At 44.8% G+C, this 27,510-nt stretch overlaps 1 protein-coding gene across 3 annotated transcripts in view; it reads right to left on the bottom strand.

Moving 5' to 3' along the window:
- Positions 1-27,510, bottom strand: part of LOC126252923 (tetraspanin-9) — a 548,137-nt gene that overhangs the window by 209,085 nt on the left and 311,542 nt on the right. For 2 of the 3 annotated variants that reach the window (XM_049953913.1, XM_049953911.1), the window contains one exon: positions 23,288-23,330. The exons of the other annotated variant lie outside the window; for it this stretch is intronic. The gene's annotated coding sequence lies outside the window, so the exon portion shown is untranslated. The remainder of the gene's footprint in view (positions 1-23,287; positions 23,331-27,510) is intronic. 3 annotated transcript variants of the gene reach the window in all.

Below are 27,510 nucleotides of genomic sequence, written 5' to 3'. Positions count from 1 at the left end.
GTGATGCCAATCCTGAGTGGTCCATTCGGCATGTTGTTGGGCCCATCTGTACCACGCTGCATGGTGTCGTGGTTGCAAAGATGGACCTCGCCATGGACGTCTGGAGTGAAGTTGTGCATCATTCAGCCTATTGCGCACAGTTTGAGTCGTAACACGACGTCCTGTGGCTGCACGAAAAGCATTATTCAACATGGTGGCGTTTCTGTCAGGGTTCCTGCGAGCCATAATCCGTAGGTAACGGTCATCCACTGCAATAGTGGCCCTTGGGCAGCCTGAGCGAGGCATGTCATCGACAGTTCCAGTCTCTCTGTATCTCCTCCATTTCCGAACAACATCGCTTTGGTTCACTCCGAGAGGCCTCGACACTTACCTTATCGAGAGCCATTCCTGGCACAAAGTAACAATGCGATCGCGGTATTGACCGTCTACACATGGTTGAACCACAGACAACACGAGCCGTATGCCTCCTTCCTTTTGGAATGACTGGAACTGATCGGCTGTCGGACTCTCTCCGTCTAATAGGCGCTGCTCATGCGTGGTTTAGTGACATCTCTGAACAGTTAAAGGCACTATGTCTGTGACACAATATCCACAGTCAGCGTCTTTCTTCCGGCGTTCTGGGACCGGGGCGATGTAAAACTATTTTTGATGTGTGTATAAAAAGCATATTCGTCTCGGATGTTCGCTCGGAGGAAATAGTTGATTAGACATCATATTTGACAACGGGACATGTTGTCATTACCATGTGATGGCGGCTATCATCTGCATGTGGCAATATTATCCTGGAAGAATGTACTTTATACAGAATGTCAAGAAAAAGGTGTCTAATACTTCGAGAGGTGGTAGTACTCATCGAAACAAAAAAAAAAAAAAAAAAATGTATATAAGTCCAATAAAGCTGGGTCCGAAAATGTATACTTCCTGAGATGAGTCCAATTAATATGAGTCGGAAATGCATACTTTCTGCGATAAAGACATACTTACAGGTGGTGTTCAACGTCGCATTCATTCATGACAATGCACCCTGTGCCCTCCGGGGTAAGGAATGACGCACTCTTTGAAGCATACCAGCTGGTACGCGTTGAGACGCGACCCTGTAGTGTACGAATAACGTTGATTGGCGTGGCGTATACCAGTTCCTTCAAGTGTCCCCATAACCAAAGGTTTAGGGGATTGAAGTCTGAGGAACGAAAAGGCCAAAGTATGGGGCCCGCCTGACCAATCCAGCAGTTCTGAAATGTCTGCGTCAGATGTTCGTGACGAAAGTGTGCTGCTGCGCCATCAAGCATGAACGAAATTTATATTCGTTGCTGCAGTGACACAGCCTCCAGCAAGGTAGGCAATACAGTAATGAGAAAGTCCAAATGTTGCGCTACAGTAAACCTTTGTCGTGGCACGTATTGCCCTATTAATGTATCGCCACATACGCCTTCCCATACGTTCATTGTGAATCGTGTTGATACCCTCTTTCCTGAATTGCTTGGGGATTTACATCTGCCCGTACATGCTGGTTATAGAAATTCATAACACCATCTCTTGTGAACCCTGCCTCATCGGCAAATAAAAGTTTGGATATGAACGGTGAATCTGCGGCACACTTCCGCAACAGCCATTGACAAAACCACAGTCTCCCTGTTGATTTTGTTGCTTTAGAGCCTAAACGCGTTGTAGGTGATACGGGTACAGCAATTGTTGGTGAAGTACTTCCCTCCTCCCCCCCCCCCTCTCCACCACCCTTCTGGGTAATAGAGTGAGACGCGCCTCCAGCTGCTGCTAATCGTCGCACACTGGTCCCAGGGGTTTCTTCCACCTAACGTAGCACTTTCTCCTCCATACAAGGCGTGCGGACTCTGCGAGGTCTTCCACTGTCAGTGTTCGGAGGTGCAAGGGTACCTGTGTCCCTCAGACGGTGGAAAAGTCTGCCAAACAGCTTATCAGAGGCCACTCTGTGCTGTTGACAGTTTTCAGCGTAGAGGGCACGGGCTCGTAGGCTATGTCCATTTCCTAAACTATAGCAGTGTATCATATCCATCATTTGAATTGTCGAGAAGTAGGCTTCCATAGCTAAGAGGTGGTGGGAGAGAGAAAATGTACATATACTACACTATTTGTACGAACAAACAGTGAAATAACAGCAAACACGTAGGTGAATCTGCGTTTGGAAGAAGGGAAAACACCATGATAGGTACCAAGGGCTGACAGTACTGTACAATAAAGCACACAAACACTACGAAAATTAACATAGTCTACAACACGACTCGAACCACATAAATGACTGCAGATCACCTAATGGTGGCGTGGGTAAGACATTATAATACCCTGCCGACACATTTGACGGAGCGCCAGTGCAACGACTTTGCTAATATCCAACACCAAGCGTCGCGCAGCCCATCCTTTAAACACTTGTTTATCTTGGAAAGTATGCGTTTGCGGATCCATGTTTATTGGACTTATTTTTCTTATTTCGATGAGTGGTACCACCTCTCAAAGTATTCGAAACTTTTCTTGAACAACCTGTATAATACCAGCGACGCGTTGTGGCTTCGCACTGGTTGCAGTAAGTACTTATGGTGGGTTGATTTGTCTGGTGTAGCTGAAATAAATTATATCCACAAGCCTTTCTGATGAATCACTTTACAGATCAGTGAAACCTTATCAACATCCCTACAATAATTCCAAAGACTACCTTAGATTAATCTTCATATAAAACAGAAAAACGAGGTGAGTGTAGACAGGTAATGTAACTGAGAGAATTAGTTAGACATTCTATTCTACCAGTTCCTAGATAAAAAATATGGCTTTGGGCTCGAAGTGGCTGTCCAGAAAAAATTATTTTGCTCTAGATTTAAAACTTTCTTTCCTGAATGTCAGACATTTTATATTCCTGGGCAAATGGTCAAATAACTACAGATGAACGCAACATTTTACTATTACTGCTCTCTTTTGTGCAATACGTACTTTCTTTCTAAGTGGTGAGTTACTCCAGAAATTATTCCTTAAAATATTTTTGACTGTAAATATGCGAAATATATTAGGAGAGTAATACGTGTGTTTCCAAGATTAGCGATTATACAAAGAACAAACTTAGTTGAACTTAATACTTTCAGCAGCTCAGTGATATGCTGCTTGCAGTTCAATTTGTCATCAATAATCACACCCGAAAATTTCTGTCATTCTATCCTGTTTACTAACTCCTGCTCATTAGTTACAAGAATTGTTGGCATGGCCTAATTTCTGCATGGTATCAGAGTAGCCCTGCTTCAGAACGAGTTCTTAAACCAATGGAATATGCTAGTATCTCGAACTTTATACTGCACTGAAGAAGTATTAAAAATTACGTTTGAGGCAGAGCATGACGCAAGTGAAGCAGGTACAGTGGGAAAACAAGAAATTTTAAATCTCTGAAAGCTGATACAGCTACAGCTACAGTGGCTTTATCAGTATAGACATCGATGTTGTAGCAAAACGTCCCTCAGTTCTGGAATGCAGTAACGTCTGAGTACGCGCGAGACGCAACAGTTGGGAACGTCACCTCCCAGAGTTCATTGTCCAGCATCATACCGGAAGTTTGCTCTGGGGCGCCGCTGGGTATCACGTGTGATCGCGATTGCTCCGAACTGCGAATGCTGTCAACAGTAACCATATATACAGTTGGAGAGTCGGAAATATTTTCTCCATTTACAGTACACAAAAGACTTTCATGCTACTGAATGTCAGCTGAACCTATTCTAATCTCCAGCTACAGTATGTTCGAGAATACACTGGCGGGACCTGCACACCAATAGGACTTGTCAGTTGTTAGTGTGCAACTAGTAGTTTGTCCGTATAGTTGCTTCAGTAGCCAAAGAACTTGAACTGTACACTCGGTTCTAAGCCATGAAATTCCTTCTTCTGTGATACCGCCAATACATATCTGAGACGATGTCATGACGTGCAGAGATCCTTATTTTCAGCAGGTCAAGTCTTCCACAAATAACAATTCTGGACACCTAATTTTCCAAGGCATAGGAGACAGGTGAAATACTGTAAGACTTCAAAACGAATGTAATAAATCCAACTCTAAAGAACTCGGGTTTTGACAGATGCATTACAGAACTACGTTCAATAAGCCATGGTTGTTAAGTATTGACTCGAATCATTTACAAAACAAAGGAAAGAAGCCGGTCTCTCGGAAGTTCAATTTGGATTCCGGAAAAAGCAGGAACAGGAAAAGAAATATTAAGCTTACCACTTATCTTAGAACAAAGACTGGAAAAAGAGGAAATTACATTTACGGCATTTGTAAATTAGCAGGCCGCTGCGGTCGAGCGGTTCTAGGCGCTTTAGTCCGGAACCACGCGGCTCCCACGGTCGCAGGTTCGAATTCTACCTTGGGCATGGATGTGTTTGATGTCCTTAGGTTAGTTAGGTTTAATTAGTTCTAAGTTCTAGGGGACTGATGACCGCAGAAGTGCTTAGAGCCATTTCAGCCATTTGTAAATTCAGAGAGAACTTTTCACAATTTAGACTGGAATACACTCTCTCAAATTCTGAAGTTAGCAGAGATAAAATACAGGAAGGGAAATATTTTTTTACAAAACTAAAGTTCAGGGAAAGGAAATAATTTGCTTGAGGTTTGCCGACGATATAACTCCGTCAGAATAGGCAAATGACTTTAAAGATCAGTTTAGCGGAATGGGTAGTGTTTTGAAAAGATGAATCCCAGCAGAAATACAACATGAGTAATGGAATCTAATCGAATTAAATCATGCCGTGCTAAGAGAATTAGATTAAGAAATGAGACACTGATCGTAGTAGATGAGTTTTATTTGTTCAGGAGCCGGCCGAAGTGGCCGTGCGGTTAAAGGCGCTGCAGTCTGGAGCCGCAAGACCGCTACGGTCGCAGGTTCGAATCCTGCCTCGGGCATGGCTGTTTGTGATGTCCTTAGGCTAGTTAGGTTTAACTAGTTCTAAGTTCTAGGGGACTAATGACCTCAGCAGTTGAGTCCCATAGTGCTCAGAGCCATTTGAACCATTTGTTCAGGAAAACAGCTGACGGGCGAAATAGAAGAGAAAGTAAAATGTGGACCAAATAGCAAGAACTTTTTATGACCAACAGAAATTTGGTAACATCGATTATAATTTTAATAGTAGGAAGAACTTTTTGAACGTGTGTGTCTTGAGTGTAGCCTTGTGGAGAAGCGAAACGTAGGCAATAAACAATTCATCAGTTCATACAAGACGACAATAGAAGCATTTGAAATATTTACGATGTACATCGCCACACAGCCGAACATCTTGAGAAGTTATTTTATTTTATTTTGACAACCAGTTTTGTCATTCCAATATGCCGTCTTCTGGCGACATGAGCACTTCATGTGGACTAACAGTCATTTGAAATATGGTACCACAGGAGAGTGCAGTAGATACATTGATGTATCTAATAACAAATAAAGAGGTACTGATCCGAATTAGGAAAAATAATTATGGCTCAAATTTACTAAAAGAAGGATCCGACTAAAGCAGCAATGCGTGATTTTACACTGCAATCGAAGCTCTTTAGTGAGTGCGTGACTAAGGGAAGGTCGCTCAGCAACGTCCTCCAATCGTGCGTAGCAATTAAGTCGTGCTGAAACACATTGGAAGTGAATGTTGCAGGAACACGCCCAACATGTGTCCGATTTAATTAAATGTCACTACTCGTGGAGGTGCAATGCAATACACGTTTTGCGTTACTAATGCTGCTACGATGGTCTACGACATTAAAAAAGACGTAATCGGTATTTCTAAGGATTAGTACCTTTATTTTAAGCACAATAATTACAGCAATGATCGCATGTGACACATTAAAACTGTGAGAGGACGATATTCGATACTACTTCCTCAGCCTTCGTGGAAGTTTTATATCAACGTGTAATTAGTATTAGTTTCTGTTGTCGTGACGATCAAAAACTTTAGAATTTTTGTAACTGTAAGTATATCTTTAATAAAAATACATCCTTCTCTCTGACCATTGTTAATCACACTTTTAATGAGAATTCCCTCTAAATTTATCCAAGTGACATCTCGGCAATATGGCCTCTTCATCTTTTATAAACTTTGGTAATGAATGGAGACGCATTTCTTTAGTGAATGTATCTGATAATCTCATTTATTTAGGTTTTAGTCGTTACAGTACAACGTAAGATCACTTCCATGTTTTAACAAGTGAGGCACTGCAGTGCTTCAGGTACTGGATCCGCATTCCGGAAGAGCGGAATTCAGACCCTCATCTGCTCTTAACTGGTTTTCCCTAAACTACTTAAGGCGTATACCGAGATAATTCCTTTAAGGAGGACATGCCTGATTTCCTTTATCATAACTTTCCTATCTTTGCTTGTGGTCAGTTTTTCATTATCTGTACTCCGGTCCACGAACGATGGCGGTTCGTCCAGCTCAAGAAACAGGTGGGGACTGCGACGGTTGCGGTAAGCGCACACAAGTGATCTGCGCTTCAAGCAAACCTGTATATTGCAAATTACTTATCTCGTTTGGTTGTGCAGAATTTGTCACTTACCGTCCCCACCAGCCGTGACAACACGTGACGAATGGAATAAAAATTGCCTAACGACATTCGCAGCAACAGGCTGAGAACAGTACTGAACGCTCAATGGTTGCCCCAGAATGCATGATGCAGACGCGCAAAACAACCCTAAACTCGACCGCCATTGTTCGTGACTCCAATTATTGTCGTTAACGGGACTTTAAACCCGGACTTTCCTCTTCCTCCAACTCCTATTCTCACTTCCCGCAGCTCTTTAAAATTATTCGCTTTTTCTCTATTTCCATCTGTCAATTAGCTTTCTTTATGGAATAATGTGTGTATCATGAATCCTGTTATTGCTATTTTGTCAAATCTTCCGTTATTCACTGGGCGTTCTTTTCATTTGTGTAAAAAATGACTGAAATTCAGTTGTCCAACACGGGTCCTTGACCAAAGGATTACGCTCACCTGTTTTTATACTGCTGAGCATCTTTACAGTATAATTCGATTGAAGTTACTGAATGAGAAGCTGACCGTGAAAAGCATGAGTTGTTTATTTCTTTATGTCTTTTTAAATTCTGGCGCATAAATCAACTGCATACTATCGAATATTGTTCCCCCCATGAACCATGAACCTTGCCGTTGGTGGAGAGGCTTGCGTGCCTCAGCGATACAGATGGCCGTACCGTAGGTGCAACCACAACGGAGGGGTATCTGTTGAGAGGCCAGATAAACATGTGGTTCCTGAAGAGGGGCAGCAGCCTTTTCAGTAGTTGCAGGGCAACAGTCTGGATGATTGACTGATCTGGCCTTGTAACATTAACCAAAACGGCCTTGCTGTGCTGGTACTGCGAACGGCTGAAAGCAAGGGGAAACTACAGCCGTAATTTTTCCCGAGGACATGCAGCTTTACTGTATGATTAAATGATGATGGCGTCCTCTTGGGTAAAATATTTCGGAGGGAAAATAGTCCCCCATTCGGATCTCCGGGAGGGGACTACTAAAGAGGACGTCGTTATCAGGAGAAAGAAAACTGGCATTCTACGGATCGGAGCGTGGAATGTCAGATCCCTTAATCGGGCAGGTAGGTTAGAAAATTTAAAAAGGGAAATGGATAGGTTTAAGTTAGATATAGTGGGAATTAGTGAAGTTCGGTGGCAGGAGGAACAAGACTTTTGGTCAGGTGATTACAGGGTTATAAATACAAAATCAAATAGGGGTAATGCAGGAATAGGTTTAATAATGAATAAAAAAAATAGGAGTGCGGGTTAGTTACTACAAACAGCATAGTGAACGCATTATTGTGGCCAAGATAGATACAAAGCCCATGCCTACTACAGTAGTACAAGTTTATATGCCAACTAGCTCTGCAGATGATGAAGAAATTGATGAAATGTATGACGAGATAAAGGAAATTATTCAGGTAGTGAAGGGAGACGAAAATTTAATAGTCATGGGTGACTGGAATTCGTCAGTCGGAAAAGGGAGAGAAGGAAACATAGTAGGTGAATATGGATTGGGGGGAAGAAATGAAAGAGGAAGCCGCCTTGTACAATTTTGCACAGAGCATAACTTAATCATAGCTAACACTTGGTTCAAGACTCATAAAAGAAGGTTGTATACCTGGAAGAAGCGTGGAGGTACCAAAAGGTATCAGATAGATTATATAATGGTAAGACAGAGATTTAGGAACCAAGTTTTAAATTGTAAGACATTTCCAGGGGCAGATGTGGATTCTGACCACAGTCTATTGGTTATGAACTGCAGATTGAAACTGAAGAAACTGCAAGGATGTGGGAATTTAAGGAGATGGGACCTGGATAAACTGAAAGAACCAGAGGTTGTACAGAGTTTCAGGGAGAGCATAAGGGAACAATTGACAGGAATGGGGGAAAGAAATACAGTAGAAGAAGAATGGGTAGCTCTGAGGGATGAAGTAGTGAAGGCAGCAGAGGATGAAGTAGGTAAAAAGACGAGGGCTAATAGAAATCCTTGGGTAACAGAAGAAATATTGAATTTAATTGATGAAAGGAGAAAATATAAAAATGCAGTAAATGAAGCAGGCAAAAAGGAATACAAACGTCTCAAAAATGAGATCGACAGGAAGTGCAAAATGGCTAAGCAGTGATGGCTAGAGGACAAATGTAAGGATGTAGAGGCCTGTCTCACTAGGGGTAATATAGATACTGCCTACAGGAAAATTAAAGACACCTTTGGAGAGAAGAAAACCACTTGTATGAATATCAAGAGCTCAGATGGCAACCCAGTTCTAAGCAAAGAAGGGAAGGCAGAAAGGTAGAAGGAGTATATAGTGGGTTTATACAAGGCCGATGTACTTGAGGACAATATTATCGAAATGGAAGAGGATGTAGATGAAGATGAAATGGGAGATAAGATACTGCGTGAAGAGTTTGACAGAGCACTGAAAGACCTGAGTCGAAACAAGGCCCCCGTAGTAGACAACATTCCATTAGAACTACTGATGGCCTTGGGAGAGCCAGTCATGACAAAACTCTACCATCTGGTGAGCAAGATGTATGAGACAGGCGAAATACCCACAGACTTCAAGCAGAATATAATAATTCCAATCCCAAAGAAAGCAGGTGTTGACAGATGTGAAAATTACCGAACTATTAGTTTAATAAGTCACAGCTGCAAAATACTAAAGCGAATTATTTACAGACGAATGGAAAAACTAGTAGGAGCGGACCTCGGGGAAGATCAGTTTGGATTCCGTAGAAATGTTGGAACACGTGAGGCAATTCTAACCTTACGACTTATCTTAGAAGAAAGATTAAGAAAAGGCAAACCTACGTTTCTAGCATTTGTAGACTTAGAGAAAGCTTTTGACAACGTTAACTGGAATACTCTCTTTCAAATTCTGAAGGTGGCAGGGGTAAAATATAGGGAGCGAAAGGCTATTTACAATTTGTACAGAAACCAGATGGCAGTTATAAGAGTTGAGGGGCATGAAAGGGAAGCAGTGGTTGGGAAAGGAGTGAGACAGGGTTGTAGCCTCTCCCCGATGTTATTCAATCTGTATATTGAGCAAGCAGTAAAGGAATCAAAAGAAAAATTCGGAGTAGGTATTAAAATCCATGGAGAAGAAATAAAAACTTTGAGGTTCGCCGATGACATTGTAATTCTGTCAGAGACAGCAAAGGACTTGGAAGAGCAGTTGAACGGAATGGACGGTGTCTTGATAGGAGGATATAAGATGAACATCAACAAAAGCAAAACGAGGATAATGGAATGTAGTCAAATTAAATCGGATGATGCTGAGGGGATTAGATTAGGAAATGAGACACTTAAAGTAGTAAAGGAGTTTTGCTATTTAGGCAGCAAAATAACTGATGATGGTCGAAGTAGAGAGGATATAAAATGTAGACTGGCAATGGCAAGGAAATCGTTTCTGAAGAAGAGAAATTTGTTAACATCGAGTACAGATTTAAGTGTCAGGAAGTCGTTTCTGAAAGTATTTGTATGGAGTGTAGCCATGTATGGAAGTGAAACATGGACGATAACCAGTTTGGACAAGAAGAGAATAGAAGCTTTCGAAATGTGGTGCTACAGAAGAATGCTGAAAATAAGGTGGGTAGATCACGTAACTAATGAGGAGGTATTGAATAGGATTGGGGAGAAGAGAAGTTTGTGGCACAACTTGACTAGAAGAAGGGATCGGTTGGTAGGACATGTTTTGAGGTATCAAGGGATCACAAATTTAGCATTGGAGGGCAGCGTGGAGGGTTAAAATCATAGAGGGAGACCAAGAGATCAATACACTAAGCAGATTCAGAAGGATGTAGGTTGCAGTAGGTACTGGGAGATGAAGAAGCTTGCACAGGATAGAGAAGCAAGGAGACCTGCATCAAACCAGTCTCGGGACTGAAGACCACTACAACATAACAACAACAACAACATTTAGTTTTATTAAAAACTATTTCCTACTTTTATAGCCATTTCAATGTCACTCAACCGTTTGTTGCATAACAATTTTAATTTGTTACAATACGACAACATAATATTAGTAAAGGAATTTGCGGCAAGCAGTGTTTATTCTTGAATACGGCATCCCAATGTCTCATGTTGAAAGTATGTAATCACCTATCTTCTACATCTGCAGTGATTGTTCCCGGACCATGCCAATAACGTGCTCTGTCTTATCCCGTATCTTGAGGGCGAACCCTAAGCAAGTGCTTCAGCGCGTCGTCTGGTGGCGTTGCTGCCTCTGGATCACAGGGTCCCGGGATCGATTCACGGCCGGGTGGGGGATTTTCTCCCCCTGGAGACTGGTTGCTTGTGTGTTATCTTCATCATTTCATCATCATTCATGAAAGTGGCGAGACTGGACTGACTCAACATTGGGCAAACCAAACATCATCACCACCATCATCATAATCATAATCATAATGTGCCTCGCTCCTATGTTGGTGACGTCACTATAAATTTTTGTCGTGATATTCGTGCTAAATGATTATACTAAATAAGAAGCCGATGATAGTATTCGTTTTAAGCAACCAATCATCACTTATTATTAATCACATATTCTCCGCTCCAACCGTTAGTACATAACTGCACCATCTTTGTGAACAACGTTACGCTGTGCAGCATGTGCATGAGTTTCACAACTGTTAATGTTTTCGAGGCTGAGGCTATACTTACTGCGATAAGGCACAACTCGCAGGCAGTTCACTTTAAGAGGAATGGGCATCTCTAAAAAGATCAATCACAGAATTTGGAAAGAAAATAGTCCGTACAAAAGAAGGTAACTGTGAAGAAACCACGGATAACAGCAGAAACCGATCAGTTGATCGAAGAAAGAAGGAAGCAAAAAAAAGTTAGGGAAATTCAGGATACAGAAATACAAGTTACTTAGGAATGAGAAATTTGAAGAAATCGAAAACCGAATGACTGTCGGAAGGACTGTCTCAATATACAGGAAAGTCAAATCCTCCTTCGGCGAAACTAAAAGCTAGGGCGCCAACGTTAAGAGTGCAGTGGTAATACCACTGTTAAATGCAAAAGACAGAGGAGACAGGCGGAGAGAACTCATAAAGGGCCTCTATGGGGAGGAGGACATGACTTGATAGAAAAACGGGAGTCGTTGTAGAAGAGAAAGGGAATCTAGTATTAGAATCAGAATTTTAAAGAGCTTTGGAACACATAAAATCAAATAATGCGTAAGGGATGTGTTGTGTCGATTCCCTAAGGTCTCGACACAATGAGTGGCTAGGTGCACGCGAAACTAACGCAGACGGGCGTAAATTCTGAAACAGGAGACTGGATGAAAACTATAAAGAAAAGAAGAGAGATTTTAATATACTTAACTTTAATGTAGTCTTGTTCTTGTTGAAATACATCTCTTGCATAGTAGTAAGCAATTAGCAATGATACACATGGCGCCTTGCTAGGTAGTAGCGATGGACTAGCAGAAGGCTATTTAATCTGTCTCTCGGCAAATGAGAGGAAGACGTGATACGTCTTGTCGCAAGCTATGTCGTCCGTACAACTGGGGCGAGGTCAAGTCCGTGTCTTGTGACCTGCCCTGTGGTGGCGCTACGTTTGCGAATACACAGTGGCGACACGCGGGTCCGACATGTACTACAGGACCGCGGCCGATTTAAGTTACCACCTAGCAAGTGTGGTGTCTAGCGGTGACACCACATTCCTCCCCCGCAAATCGGCGAACGGTCGTGAGATAAGGCTTCCGCCCGCCGTGGGGAGGACCCCATGTTGACGTATGCGATGAGGTGGGGAGCCTAACAACAGGCGAGGCTGTGCCACCCGCACCCGGCCATTCGGTCCGAGGGGAGCTAGGAAACGCCTGCAAACCTAGTCCAGGGTGCACGTCAACATGAGGTGTTTGCGCACGGAATGATATAAGAGGAGCCGCGGGGTCGACCTCCATGTGGTCGGAGCACCCGACGGGCGAAGACGACATCTGGTCCGGAGCGGGCAAGAGGTCCATGGCGGAGGACGGCTGGTCACGGGAAGCAAGCGGCGGCGCGTGACCCAGGGAGGCGCGAGGCGGCTGCAGCGAAACGTCCGCTGCTGGCGGCGCCGGCGGCGGCTGCGGCGGCGCGACGCCATGAGGCAAAATGGAAGGCATCGTCGGTAACACCTGGGGATGAGGCGAGCCAGTAGATGGGTCCCCAGGGCGCTGACCTGACGGCTCCGTCGCTGAAAGCAGACGGGGAGCGGCAGAACCCAGGCGACGACAGAGGCGCAGCTGAGTGAGATGCCGACGCACCTCACCAGAGGCCCCCAAAACCAAATACATCGCGCGGCCGAGGCAGCGAAGAATGCGCCCTGCGAGCCAACGCTGTGAACCGCGATAGTTGCGATAATAGACAACGTCGCCAGGAGCAAAAGCAGGAGTCTGCCGCTGCACAGGAACCTGATGTGGCGGATGCAACAAAGACATCAGAGTTCGATGAGGACGACCATGGAGCAATTCAGCCGGCGAGCGACCATCGCGAGGCTGAGAGCGATATGAAGACAAAAAGAGCAACAAAGCGTCCTCCCGAGAATGCGACTCTTTCAACTTCAACATCTGCGACTTGAAAGTCCGGACCAATCGTTCAGCGGCACCGTTTGACTGAGGCGAAAACGGCGCGGATGTCAGATGTTGAATACCATTGGCCTTGCAGAATGACTGAAATTCTGCGGACATGAATTGTGGGCCATTGTCGGAAACAATAGTCTGCGGAAGACCCTCAATGCAAAAGATAGCAGACAAGGCTTGGATTGTGGCAGAAGACGTCGTGGAAGACATCCGGACAACAAAAGGAAAATTACTGAAAGCATCGACCACAACCAACCATCGAGCATTCCAGAACGGACCAGCAAAATCTATGTGCAAGCGTTGCCAAGGGGAAGTGGCTTTCGGCCATGCAAAGAATTTCCGCGGCGGTGCGGATTGTTGTTCGGCACACGCCACGCAAGAGGAGCACATATTCGTAATCGCAGCATCGATTCCGAACCAAGTACAGTGCTGTCGAGCAAGTTGTTTCGTTCGCACTATACCCCAATGTCCTTGGTGAAGAAGCCGTAAGACAGAGGACTGTAACGAACGTGGGACTACGACTCGGGATTGATCATTATCGGAACGCAACAACAAAACCCCACGCCGGACAAAAAGTCTCTCCTTGTGAGCAAAAAAACGGCGAACCAAAGGATCCTCGATCCGTGACTTTGACCAGGGCCATTGCGTAGCAACAAAACGCAAAACAGTAGCAAGGACAGGGTCAGCAGCTGTGGCCATAGCTACACGACGAAAATCAATCGGAAACGATGCGACCACGTCATCGGTTTCCGAATCAATGAACATGCAAGCAAGTTCGGAAGAATCGAATGCTTTATCCTCAGCAACAGGCAAACGGGACAACGCATCAGCGTTGCCGTGCTTAGCAGTGGACCGATACAAGATATCGTAGCGGTACTGCGAGAGAAAAAGCGACCAGCGAATGAATTTCTGCGCTGTACGTGGAGGTACAGGTTTGTTCGGATGAAAAAGCGATGTCAAAGGTTTGTGGTCCGTGATGATTGTAAAGTGACGACCATACAAGAAGTCATGGAACTTGGTAACACCAAACACGAGAGCTAAAGCTTCTTTCTCTATTTGTGAATAATTTCTTTGCGCAGATGAGAGCAATTTGGACGCAAAGGCAATAGGGCGATCATGCGAGCCATCTTTGTGCGCAAGCACAGCACCGATCCCGAAATCCGATGCATCTACCATCAACAAAAGGGGTTTTCGGGGATCGAATGGCGTCAGGCAAGTATTGGAAAGTAACGCCGATTTCAACTGGCGAAAGGCGCGTTCGCATTCCGTCGTCCAGACGAACGGAACACCTTTACGGCGTAAGCGATGAAGCGGAGCTGAAATGGAAGAAGCATTGCGCACAAATCGGTGATAATAATTTACCTTACCCAGCACACTCTGTAGCTGTTTTAAGTTCTGCGGTGACGGCAAGTCCTGAATGGCACGAAGGTGCTCTGGACTCGGATGTATACCTTGGGCATTTATGACATGCCCCAGGTACGGTAAGTCACGAGCAAAAAACACACATTTGTCCTTCCTCAAGCGAAGACCATTCTGACGCAAGACCTGAAATAATGTTCGGAGATTCTGCAAATGTTCGGCTTCTGTCTTTCCTGAGATCACAATATCGTCCAGATAGTTCGCAGCAGTAGGGACCGACGCACAAATAGTTTGTAAATATTGCTGAAATAAAGCAGGGGCGGATGCACACCCGAATGGCAGTCTTTTGAAGCGATACAAGCCAAGATGCGTGTTTACCACTAAGACGCGCTGGGATTCTTCGTCCACAGGTATTTGCAAGTACGCATCTGCTAGGTCCAATTTTGAAAAATATTTTCCCGGGCACAGTTTGTCAAAAAGATCTTCCGGGCGGGGCAAAGGAAAAGTAGCAGTCACAAGTTGTGGATTCACAGTTGCCTTGAAGTCCACACAAAGTCTCAATTTTCCGGAAGGTTTTGGCAAAAGTACTAAGGGTGAGGCCCAGAGAGAAGCCTGCACACGTTCAATTACACCTTGAGATTCTAATTCGGCTAATGTTCTTGCGACCTCATCACGCAATGCGTGGGGAACATTGCGCGCTCTGAAAAATTTCGGTTGCGCGTTGTCTTTCAGTTCCAAATGCGCTTCATAGTTCTTAGCGCAACCAAGGCCCGGTGCAAAAATGTCTGCAAATTCTTCACAAAGACTAGAAACACTGGCGGAAGGCACAGTCTGATTCACTGATAGGACCTGATTTACAATAGACATATTAAACAATTGAAACAAATCTAAACCAAACAAGTTCACTGCACTAGAGGAACGAAGAACGTAAAATGATACAAGTTTTGACTGTCCCTTGTATGTTGCAATAAGGCTGCACTGTCCTAACACAGGTATATGCTGTCCTGAGTAACTAGTTAACTTAACATTTGCGGCACGCAATGGCGGGGCGCCCAGTTGTTTGTACGTGTCGTGATTGAGCAATGAAACAGCAGCTCCGGTATCGAGCTGGAATGGGATCACTTTTCCTGCAAAGTCTAAGTCCACAAAAAGTTTATTGTCTTGTTGACGACAAGAGCGACTGTCTCGTGCAATTTGAACCGATACAGGTCCAGAAGCACTTGCAACTTTACGGGATTTCCGGCGACGTCGACGCACACTTTGGGTGGGACGAACACAGTCACTGTTAGCTAAAGTGTCACTGGACGGGTGGGAATGAACTACATTAATGTCCATGGGCGAAGGTCCACGAGCCTGATTGTCCTGGGTTCGATTCCGGCGCGAAACAAAGGGCCTGGAATTTGTGTGATTGTCCGATCTTAACTTTTTCTGGCAAACACTTTGTACATGTCCTTTCTTTTGACAGTAAAAGCAAATAGCTTGGCGTGACGGGCAATTTTCACGCGAATGTCTAGTTGCACACCGCGGGCAAGATTTCACTGCATTTGCTTGCTTACGCGGCGCACGTGGTTGCAAGCGAGGCGGCCGCAGCGAAGTCGGGCGCGAGGGCCGCTTAGCGTCCCGTGCAGCGGGCCGGGCGGGCCGATTAATGTGACACACTGCTGGCGAAGTTTCAAATGATTCCTGAGCAAAGTCAAGTGTGTCTTGCCTGTCCAATATGTCTATCACTTGTTGCAGGGAGGGATTAACTAGCTTCAAAATCTGTTCCCTTATGCGAACATCAGAAACGTTCTGTGCAATTGCATCACGCACCATAGTATCTGAATATGGGAGGCCACATTCACAGGCAAACGCGCAGTCTCTAGTAAGGCCTTGCAAAGTTGCTACCCACTCCCTGTTAGTCTGACCGGCCGTACGTTTTGTACGAAAAAACGTATACCGTTTTGCAACAACATTAACTGTTTCTTTGAAATAGGCATCCAAAGCAGACAAAATTTCTTCGTAGGACAGAGTTGCGACGTCGCGTCGGGGAAACAATTTCACTATCACACGGTAGGTAGACACACCTACACAAGAAAGCAAAAACGGCTGCCGCTCTTTACCTTGAATTCCATAAGCTGTGAGGTGGAACCGGAACTGATCGGCCCACTCAGTCCAGCTCTCGTTATGGGCCTCAAAGGGCCTAAATGGCGGTGCGACAGCGTTGTGTGGCTGCGGTAGCGATGAAGCGGCTGCCGCCGCATCGGTTTGCAGCGCACGTTGACCCTGGACGAGCTGTCCAAGGGCTTCCAATAACGCCTGCGTCTGCTGATTCTGCAAGCGAAAAAATTCGGACAGTACATCTGGAGAATGCGGCGAAGCCATGACACAAGCAAATTAGAGCAAGTATAACACAAAGACTGCAACGTGGGCGCGGCACCACACCTCGTCGCCAAAATATTGTTGTGTCGATTCCCTAAGGTCTCGACACAATGAGTGGCTAGGTGCACGCGAAACTAACGCAGACGGGCGTAAATTCTGAAACAGGAGACTGGATGAAAACTATAAAGAAAAGAAGAGAGATTTTAATATACTTAACTTTAATGTAGTCTTGTTCTTGTTGAAATACATCTCTTGCATAGTAGTAAGCAATTAGCAATGATACACATGGCGCCTTGCTAGGTAGTAGCGATGGACTAGCAGAAGGCTATTTAATCTGTCTCTCGGCAAATGAGAGGAAGACGTGATACGTCTTGTCGCAAGCTATGTCGTCCGTACAACTGGGGCGAGGTCAAGTCCGTGTCTTGTGACCTGCCCTGTGGTGGCGCTACGTTTGCGAATACACAGTGGCGACACGCGGGTCCGACATGTACTACAGGACCGCGGCCGATTTAAGTTACCACCTAGCAAGTGTGGTGTCTAGCGGTGACACCACAGGATGGATAACATTCCATCAGAATTTCTAAAATCATTGGGGGAAGTGCCAACAAAACGACTATTCACGTTGGTGTACAGAACGTATGAGTCCCGTGATAAACCTAAGTAACCTAAGGACATCACACACATTCATGCCCGTCAGATGGTGTAAGTAATTGTAAGGCTAGGGGACTGATGACCTCTAATGTTAAGTCCCATAGTGCTCAGAGCCATTTGAACCATATACCATCTGACAGACTGAGTCTGCTGACCAGCTATCTTTCGGAAAAAACATCATCCACACAATTCCAAAGACTGCGAGAGCTACCAAGTGCGAGAATTATCGAACGATCAAGTTGCTGACAAGAATACTATACAGAAGAATGGAAAAGAGAATTGATAATGTGTTTAATGACGATCGGTTTGGCTTTAGGAAAGGTATAGGCACCAGACAGGCAATTCTGACGATGCGGTTGATAATGAAAGCAAAACTAAAAAGAGTCAAGACACGTTCATTGGATTTGTCGACCTGGAAAAACCAGTCGATAATGTGAAATGGTGCAAGATATTCGAAATTACGAGAAAACTAGGGGTAAGATGGGTAATGTAAGCCTATACTATGTACAAGAAACAAGAGGGAATAATAAGAGTGGGAGACCAAGTATGAAGTGCTCGGGTTAAAAAGGGTGAATTACAGGGACGCGGGCCTTCGCCCCTACAATCTGTGTATCGAAGAGAGAATGAAGGAAATAAAAGTTCAAGCGTGGAATTAAAATTCAACGTGAAACAATCTCAGTGATAAGATTCGCTGATGACGTTGTATCCCCAGTAGAAACTGAAGAAGAATTACAAGATCTGCTAAATGGAACGAACTGTCAAATGAGTACGAAATATGGATTGAGAGTAAATCGAAGATAGACGAAATTAATGAGAAGTAACAGAAACGAGAATAGCGAGAAATTTGGCATCAGAATTAGTAAAACAATAACCTATGACGGACCGAACAAGGAGAAAATAATAACGAGACTAGCACTGGAAATAGGACATTTCTGTCCAAGATAATCTACTAGTATCAAAGATAGGCCTTAATTTGAGGAAGAAATGTCTGAGAATGTACATCTGGAGCACGGTATTGTGTGACAGTGAAACATGGACCGTTGGAAAACCGGAGGAGAAGAGAATCGCATCATTTTAGACGTGATGCTACAGAAGGATGTTGAAAATCACGAGGACATAATAAAGTAAGGAATGAGATGGTTCTCCGCAGAATCGGCGCGGAAAGGAATCTACGGAAAACATTGACAAGAAGAAGATACAGGATGATAAGATGTCAGTTAAGACATCAGGGAATAACTTCCATGGTATCAGAGGAATTCGTGGCGAGCTGTATCAAACTCATAAGGAAAAAAAGGTTGTCAAACAGCCCCGACCGCATTCGCACCCCATTCCCTGTGGCCTCTGCAGCCTCCCCCCCCCTATCACTCTCTCTCTCTCTCTCTCTCTCTCTCTCTCTCTCTCTTCTACCCCTTTTCGTTATCGCCGCCTTCCGACTGCTCCGATGACGTACCCTTAGCACGGCTTCTCCACTCTCTTTCAGCTCCGAACTCGTGAACTTCACTCATGGATCCACAGTAGCAGAAACTGCCTGTCTCACGCGATAGTCTGACAAACACGAAACTTACTTTTTTGAACAATCCACGATTCTATTGCAATCAAAGAATGTTATCATTGGAGCAGATAGCCCGGGACCAAATGCAAATATTAATTTTATGTCAAATATTAATCACATCTGTTTTAATAAACATGAGGAGTCTCAGGAGATGGTAACCTCAAGACACTCAATTCATTGCTGTAGAGTCCGCATATCCACAGCGTCTAAGCATGCTTGTCTGTACTGCAGTGTACTTTTTGTTAAGGATAGCGTTCGGCAGGTTCGAATCCTGCCTCGGGCATGGATGCGTGTGATGTCCTTAGGTTAGTTAGTTTAAGCAGTTCTAAGTTCTAGGGGACTGATGACCTCTGTTGTTAAGTCCCATAGTGCTCAGAGCCATTTTTCAAGTATTGGCATCAATTGCCTAGGGGTGATACATCACATCGCGGGGAAAACTTTCTTAGAGATAAAATGTTCGCTGACGCTTCGCAGCGACGCTGGGCGTCCTTGAATATTTGCCAGCCCTGGGACGACAAGATTTCGCCAAACTTGCAAGGTCTACTAACTAGATGTGCTGCAAACTGCCTACCCCACCACATTTTCAACAAGATCACATTAATAACGAGTGTTTCTAAGCGGAGAAAGATATTTTAGAAGCGAGCCAGGAACTTTAATTCTGCAAGGTCTACCCCCTTTCTCACGGAGCAGGTGACTGGATTATACGGAACACACAATGAATAAACACGACGCAAAAGGCTACTCTGCCGCCCAGCGTCGCAGAAGAGTCGGTGAACAATGTGTCTCAAACAAGACTCGTTCTCCATCACGTGACATATCACCCATATCTCGTGAGGCAAAATACACTCCTGGAAATGGAAAAAAGAACACATTGACACCGATGTGTCAGACCCGCCATACTTGCTCCGGACACTGCGAGAGGGCTGTACAAGCAATGATCACACGCACGGCACAGCGGACACACCAGGAACCGCGGTGTTGGCCGTCGAATGGCGCTAGCTGCGCAGCATTTGTGCACCGCCGCCGTCAGTGTCAGCCAGTTTGCCGTGGCATACGGAGCTCCATCGCAGTCTTTAACACTGGTAGCATGCCGCGACAGCGTGGACGTGAACCGTATGTGCAGTTGACGGACTTTGAGCGAGGGCGTATAGTGGGCATGCGGGAGGCCGGGTGGACGTACCGCCGAATTGCTCAACACGTGGGGCGTGAGGTCTCCACAGTACATCGATGTTGTCGCCAGTGGTCGGCGGAAGGTGCACGTGCCCGTCGACCTGGGACCGGACCGCAGCGACGCACGGATGCACGCCAAGACCGTAGGATCCTACGCAGTGCCGTAGGGGACCGCACCGCCACTTCCCAGCAAATTAGGGACACTGCTGCTCCTGGGGTATCGGCGAGGACCATTCGCAACCGTCTCCATGAAGCTGGGCTACGGTCCCGCACACCGTTAGGCCGTCTTCCGCTCACGCCCCAACATCGTGCAGCCCGCCTCCAGTGGTGTCGCGACAGGCGTGAATGGAGGGACGAATGGAGACGTGTCGTCTTCAGCGATGCGAGTCGCTTCTGCCTTGGTACCAATGATGGTCGTATGCGTGTTTGGCGCCGTGCAGGTGAGCGCCACAATCAGGACTGCATACGACCGAGGCACACAGGGCCAACACCCGGCATCATGGTGTGGGGAGCGATCTCCTACACTGGCCGTACAACACTGGTGATCGTCGAGGGGACACTGAATAGTGCACGGTACATCCAAACCGTCATCGAACCCATCGTTCTACCATTCCTAGACCGGCAAGGGAACTTGCTGTTCCAATAGGACAATGCACGTCCGCATGTATCCCGTGCCACCCAACGTGCTCTAGAAGGTGTAAGTCAACTACCCAGGCCAGCAAGATCTCCGGATCTGTCCCCCATTGAGCATGTTTGGGACTGGATGAAGCGTCGTCTCACGCGGTCTGCACGTCCAGCACGAACGCTGGTCCAACTGAGGCGCCAGGTGGAAATGGCATGGCAAGCCGTTCCACAGGACTACATCCAGCATCTCTACGATCGTCTCCATGGGAGAATAGCAGCCTGCATTGCTGCGAAAGGTGGATATACACTGTACTAGTGCCGACATTGTGCATGCTCTGTTGCCTGTGTCTATGTGCCTGTGGTTCTGTCAGTGTGATCATGTGATGTATCTGACCCCAGGAATGTGTCAAAGTTTCCCCTTCCTGGGACAATGAATTCACGGTGTTCTTATTTCAATTTCCAGGAGTGTATGAGTACATTCGAAATATGTACATCTTAACAAAAACTTACATACAATATTTACATATCACACTGTAGGTAACATTTTGGTTAGTTAAAAGGCACGGTCCAGTGTTTGCTGCCAATTCATATCATCGTCGGTAGCACTGTGAACATTTTGCGTTGCTCATTCAAATCTACTTGTTGGACCCTCCGTATCTAAGTTGTGGATGGTTTGTGGCACATTGCCACTGTCGCAGAATGTTTTTTCAGCATTTCCTCACTTGGGAAACTGGAATTTACATTTTCCGTGATGTGTTCTAATTCTTTTTAATGATAGCCATTCCGATCTTGGTAAGTTGTTAACAGACCTAGCTCTGCATTGATTTTTAAGTAAACCCAGGCAGGTGGAATTTGAAGAGACCCATTCTTCACACAAGGTCTGATCAGCGGTGAAATTTGGTTTGAGGAGGTTCTTACCAAGTTTCCATGGTGAGTTTCTGGATTTCAGTCTCGCTGATTTCTGGAGATTGCAGTTGCTGATGTATGTGTAATCGAAGGTTACTGCGGCACTTCTGCCAGTCTCTTATCGGAGCTTTTTGTCTTCGGAAATGAGGGGGACGGATGATGGATACAATGGCAATCATTTCGAAGGTGCCTATTTGATGGCGCCTTGTACTGTCCCCATTAACTGTTGACTGAGACAAACAGAAAGCTGACAGGCTGACAGACTGTGTGTGTGTGTGTGTGTGTGTGTGTGTGTGTGTGTGTGTGTGCATACGGCAGCAGCAGTCATCGCGTGGCTTCCACGCTGTGTGTATGGAATTTGCAGCATCTGCAGATGGCAGTCATCGCGCGCATCGTTGCATCCAGAGCAGACTGGACCAGCCATCTATCTGGCGCGACTCCGACTGATATCCACTGCTTCCGCTCACAAACAAGAACTAGAGCAACTTAAGACAATCTGAGTCGCATATGCTTATGTCAGTGGAGAAATTTATTTTTTTGAGGAGTCTCCCGTGCCTGGCCAGTTTGAATTTTCTAAGCTCGTAATCATGGATTTATATTTGTCTGAGAGCCCTGAAAGTAGACCACGCCCAATCCATTCTCCTTCAGAGCTCAAGCCGCTTAATTCTTGTGACGTTAAAATTATCTTTGACATGTAGTTTTCTACTGACGAACAATTTTCGAGGCTGGTTTTCGGTAGTTTCTTCAATAATTATATTCGTCGAAACAAGCCAGAATCTACGTAGATGTGCCTTAGCTTGCTCCGCACTTCTTTACTTGTAGTGGTGACGGACAGATGAAAAACATCGATAGGTGGACGGGAAACATAATTTTTGCTCTTGTTGTGTGCGCTGTAGTGAAATCGTTATTTTAGCGGTGACGCAATCACATTCTTCGTAAGTTCGCATACCTAACTTCCAAATACTATAGTTATCTCTTCCTATAAATCTCTCAGTCGCAAGCAATTGAAATCTTATTTGGAGAAACCATTGTATCCACAATTATTTCATTCCAAATTACTGCTTTTCTTCCTTCTCTTCTGTTTCTCTGGCGTTACCGACAATATACGTTTTTCACTACAAATACTTTCCGGTCTTATTACAATAATCGTTTTCGTCTAAGCAAGTGTGCTTCACCAGTGTCGTGGAATCATCAGTAACATTTTTCGTGTAGCAACAGCTATGGTTTACAGGTAGTTCCTCCTATAACTCCATCTGCATTTTCATCTGTCTCTCTTCCCAATAAAAACACATTACAAGTCAAAATTGATACTAAAGTAGTATTCAACCATACATTCAGAGGCGAATAAAAGACATGTGACATACATGTTGCAAAGATGATGTAAATTTTAACTTGTAATCAATGTTATTCGTGAACAAAATGAGAATAAACTATAGACGCACATTATCACTTCAGTAATATATACTAAATTATATCTCACATTCGATTGCACGTAATCCTGTACTAGAGTGATTCTCAGGTTCTGCAACAATAACATATTCAGACGCTATAAATTGTTATTTTTCCCGGAAGTTTGTTAACAAATTATTGTACATACCTTGAAGTAAACGTCGGCGACGGGAAAGAGGAAGATGGCGGACCTGCAAGAAGAACAAATTCTTTAACCTTAATTCTGTTGAGGCTAAGCAGTGATTCTCATATCCAACTATACTTGGTCACGATTTTGCCTTTTTTCGCGTTTGCGGTAGACTTCTGAATACAGGTTCAGCTTGGAAAAGTGCCTCCTAAGTAATCAGCAGAACGGCGGCCAATGAGCGTGCTAGAAAAACCTGCTTCGCCGCATGGTAATTACAGCACCAAGGTCTGTTTTCCCGAAGGAAAGTATTACACCTAGAACTAGGCCTTAGAGAAACGCTATTTACAGATAGCTAAAAGAGAATTATATCGTTTATGTTATTGATGGAAATATGGACTTGACAAATATTTACCGTGCACCTTTCGGCGTGTACTTAAGCAATTTAAACAGTAGCACCTCTCTGACGCTGATATAAACAATTTATCTGCTCGAGTTGTTGCGAGGTGACACTGACGCGAAGCGTGATAGCCGTATTACCATCTGCTGTGGCAGTGCCACGTATAAAGTGAGAGCAAGACGTCCAAAGCTCACCACGACAGATAACTCCGCGCTCCAGGAAAGCAATAGAAGAAAGACGTATTTCTTGCGAAAAACATCCTATTAAATTCCAACGACCATCTTTCAGGCTGGAAACTGCACAAGTGTTTCAGTCCTCAGGAAGTTGATCCTGCAGTGACCATGAAGATAAAAGTAGACTAATGTATCTCCTACAGAGGTGAACAAGACCCCATATTCCATTAGCGAGTGGAACAGGAAGAAACTTTATTGAATCGTACAAGCAGACATGAAGTTGATTTTAATCAGACATTCTAGAATTTAGATTGGAAATCACGTTAGTGTTTAAAAACTTTTATTCCACTGTTTCACACATCATCTAACTCTGCCACAAATAATTTTCAGTGCGATGTGGTGTTTATGGGCAGCTGAGCTTTACGTATAAAAATTCAGCCTACATTTGTTTGTACTCGAAAAATTCTGTCGATTGACTTGAAAGTCTGACACGACGTTGCATTCGAATACGTGCGCGTTTTCGTATGCCTATTTTTCGTACATATAATATGTAAAGAAATATGTAATATACAAAGGGGAAACGTTGTTATCAGTTCTTGACCAATTTACTTCAAATTTTCACACGTTACTATAGCAACTTGGACAAATATGTACATATGGAGAAAAGTTGTTAGCAAACATCTTGAAAAGTTTTTGACTGATATAATTCAACTTTTAATCTGCACTGTACTAAACGTTCAGACAACGGAATCCGAATTTGCGATAACAATAAACGAGGCTAAAGGTCAGTGAGAGAGGACAGGAGAGGAGGAGATTGATAGAGGGGTGGAAGGAAATTGACACAGGGAGCGGAAAGGAGGAGAGGAACAGAGGAGGCAGGAGGAGATGAAGAGGGGGCAGGAGAAGATTAACAAAGAGAGGGTGGGAGGAGGTGATGGACAGAGAGAGAGGGGAAGTATGGAGGAGGAGATTGACAAAGACAAGGGGGAGGAGGAGGATATGGACAGAGACAGGAGGAGGAGGAGGAGGAGGAGGAGGAGGAGGAGACTGAGACGCGCTCCCTCTTTTAGTTCTGAGTCACAGTAGCGCGTGGCCGGGTATAGGTAGTGAAACATAAAACTGCATTATATACTGTCACATTCTTAGTAGCAAAAGTAATGAGGTTGTATTTTGGGTGGATGAGAAAGCTGTCAGTATCTTTGAACAATTTTTTCAATACACTCGATGATCTCTGAAGGTCAAATTTATTTGGCTAGTCGACCGTTACAAATTATGCACTCATCAGCCACAGTATTAAGACCACCTGCTTAACAGCTTGTTGGCCCATAGCGTGTTAGCCCACCTTCGGAATGCAATACAGCAGCGATTCGACGTAGCACGGATTCGACAAGTCATTAGTAGGTTTCTGGTTTATGTGGCATCAGATGTCTACGCACCGGTCACTTACTTCCGGTAATTACGGGCACGTGGACCGTGGGGGCGGAGTTGGCGTCCGATACCGTCCCAAATTTGTTTCATTGGGTTCAGACAGGCGGATTTAGTGGCCCAGACATACATGTAAGCTCACTTTCAAGTATCTCAAACCATTGCATCACAATTATGGACATGAGCAGCTATCTTGCTGGAAGAAGGAGAAGGCATCAAGTATTTTTTTTGAGAACAATTCTCATTATGTACAGTGGTATGGGAAAAATTATTTTAAAAAGGGACACAAACATTCCTGGCAGATTAAAACTGTGTGCCGGACCGAGACTCGAACTCAGGACCTTTGCCTTTCTCAGGCAAGTGCTCTACCAACAACTGAGCTACCCAAGCACGACTCACGCTCCGTCCTCACAGCTTTACTTCTGCCAGTACCTCGTCTCCGACCTTCCAAACTTTACAGAAGCTCTCTTGCGAGGTTCGCAGGAGAGCTTCTGTAAAGTTTGGAAGGTCGGAGACGAGGTACTGGCAGAAGCAAAGCTGTGAGGACGGAGCGTGAGTCGTGCTTGGGTAGCTCAGTTGGTAGAGCACTTGCCCGCGAAAGGCAAAGGTACCGAGTTCGAGTCTCGGTCTGGCACACGGTTTTAATCTGCCAGGAAGTTTCATATCAGCGCACACTCCGCTGCAGAGTGAAAATCTCATTCAGGACACAAACAGTCTGGACCGAAAAAACATTTATTTTGTAGCAACCGATTCCGGTCAATTTTTGACCATCTTCAGATCTCCATATCACGATGGTAGGCGGTGGCGGTGAATGGAGCGGGTGTTATAACTCAGCAGTTCACGTTCGTGTAGTTATAACTCTCTCCATTCACCAAAACCGTATACCATTTTGGTATGAAGGTCTGAAGATGGTCAAATCCGACCGAAACCGGTTACCACAAAATATACCATTTTGGTATGAAGGTCTGAAGATGGTCAAATCTGACCGAAACCGGTTACCACAAAATATATGTTTCTTTGCGGTCGAGATTGTGTCCAGTTTTGAAGACATCAAACATGAACGGATGCTGGTGATGCCCAGTAATGTTCAGTGTCCAAAGCTGTCACCGTGCCTTCGATTACTGCCACTGGTCCCGTAGAATCCGAGGTGAATGTCCTCCATAGCAGTCTACTGCCCCCATCGGCATCCGTCCGTGGTGCTGTGCTCGTTTCCAGCATTCCTTCGCCTGGATAACGGCGTATCCAGAGAGAACCATCGACCTGGTGTAACAATAATCGTGATTCAGCCGACCAGGTGAGACGTTTCCCACTGTGCGATCTCGATGGTCCCGTTCCCACTGCAATCGTAATTGACAACGTCGTTGGTCAACGTGGGAAAATGTAGGATTCCCATTCTCAACAAATTGTGGACAAATGGGAAAAAGTGATAATGACCACACACAGTGACTAACCAAAACATTATGATGATTCTAGCGATAATACGGGCCGAGAAACTGAAAAACATTCTGACAAACTTCAGATTATGATTCGATGCCTGAGAACGAGTATGAAGCTGGTCGGCTGTATGTTGCTATCGTGAACATCTAAGGAAAATGGTTGAAAAACGGTGAAACCAAGAGTAGTCGACGAGCTTCTCCATTTGTGGATCAAGAAAAAAAAAAGAACTCTGTCCGCCTCGGCAGCTGCGTGGCAGATTGCTAAGCGAAGGGGCCCGTGTTCGATTTCCTACCGGATCGGACATTTTCCGCGTTCGGAGACTGAATGTCGTGTTGTAGTTACGTTCCTATTGTCATATCTGACAGTAGACTGTTGATATGGCTGTATGGGCATGTACCGAAGGCCAATAAAATAAATTAATTAAAAAAATAACTGAGGCTTGAACTAAAACGTGTGGTGAAACCAATACCACCAATTCATTATTGTGATCATATTTTATGTGCGAGCTGGTAATTCTGATCGTCATTGTTGCGACCGACCGGACATGTCAAGCAGCAGGAGTTATCATTGATTCTAAAATACTTCAATGACACACTGCCTGAAACATGTTCCAAGGCCTCCACCAAGTAGAAGGCCCGCATCGGATTCAGTTATAAAATCCCGTAGAGTAGGCCTGAAAACATAAAGCATGCTGACAGGGTAGGGGGAGGGGGTGGAAGTGGGTTCAAATGGTTCAAATGGCTCTGAGCACTTTGGGACTTAACATCTAAGGTCATCAGTCCCCTAGAACTTAGAACTACGTAAACCTAACT

This window comes from Schistocerca nitens, chromosome 4, assembly GCF_023898315.1.
Source record: "Schistocerca nitens isolate TAMUIC-IGC-003100 chromosome 4, iqSchNite1.1, whole genome shotgun sequence".
Taxonomy (NCBI): Eukaryota; Metazoa; Arthropoda; class Insecta; order Orthoptera; family Acrididae; genus Schistocerca; species Schistocerca nitens.
This window is presented reverse-complemented; position numbering and strand designations above follow the sequence as displayed.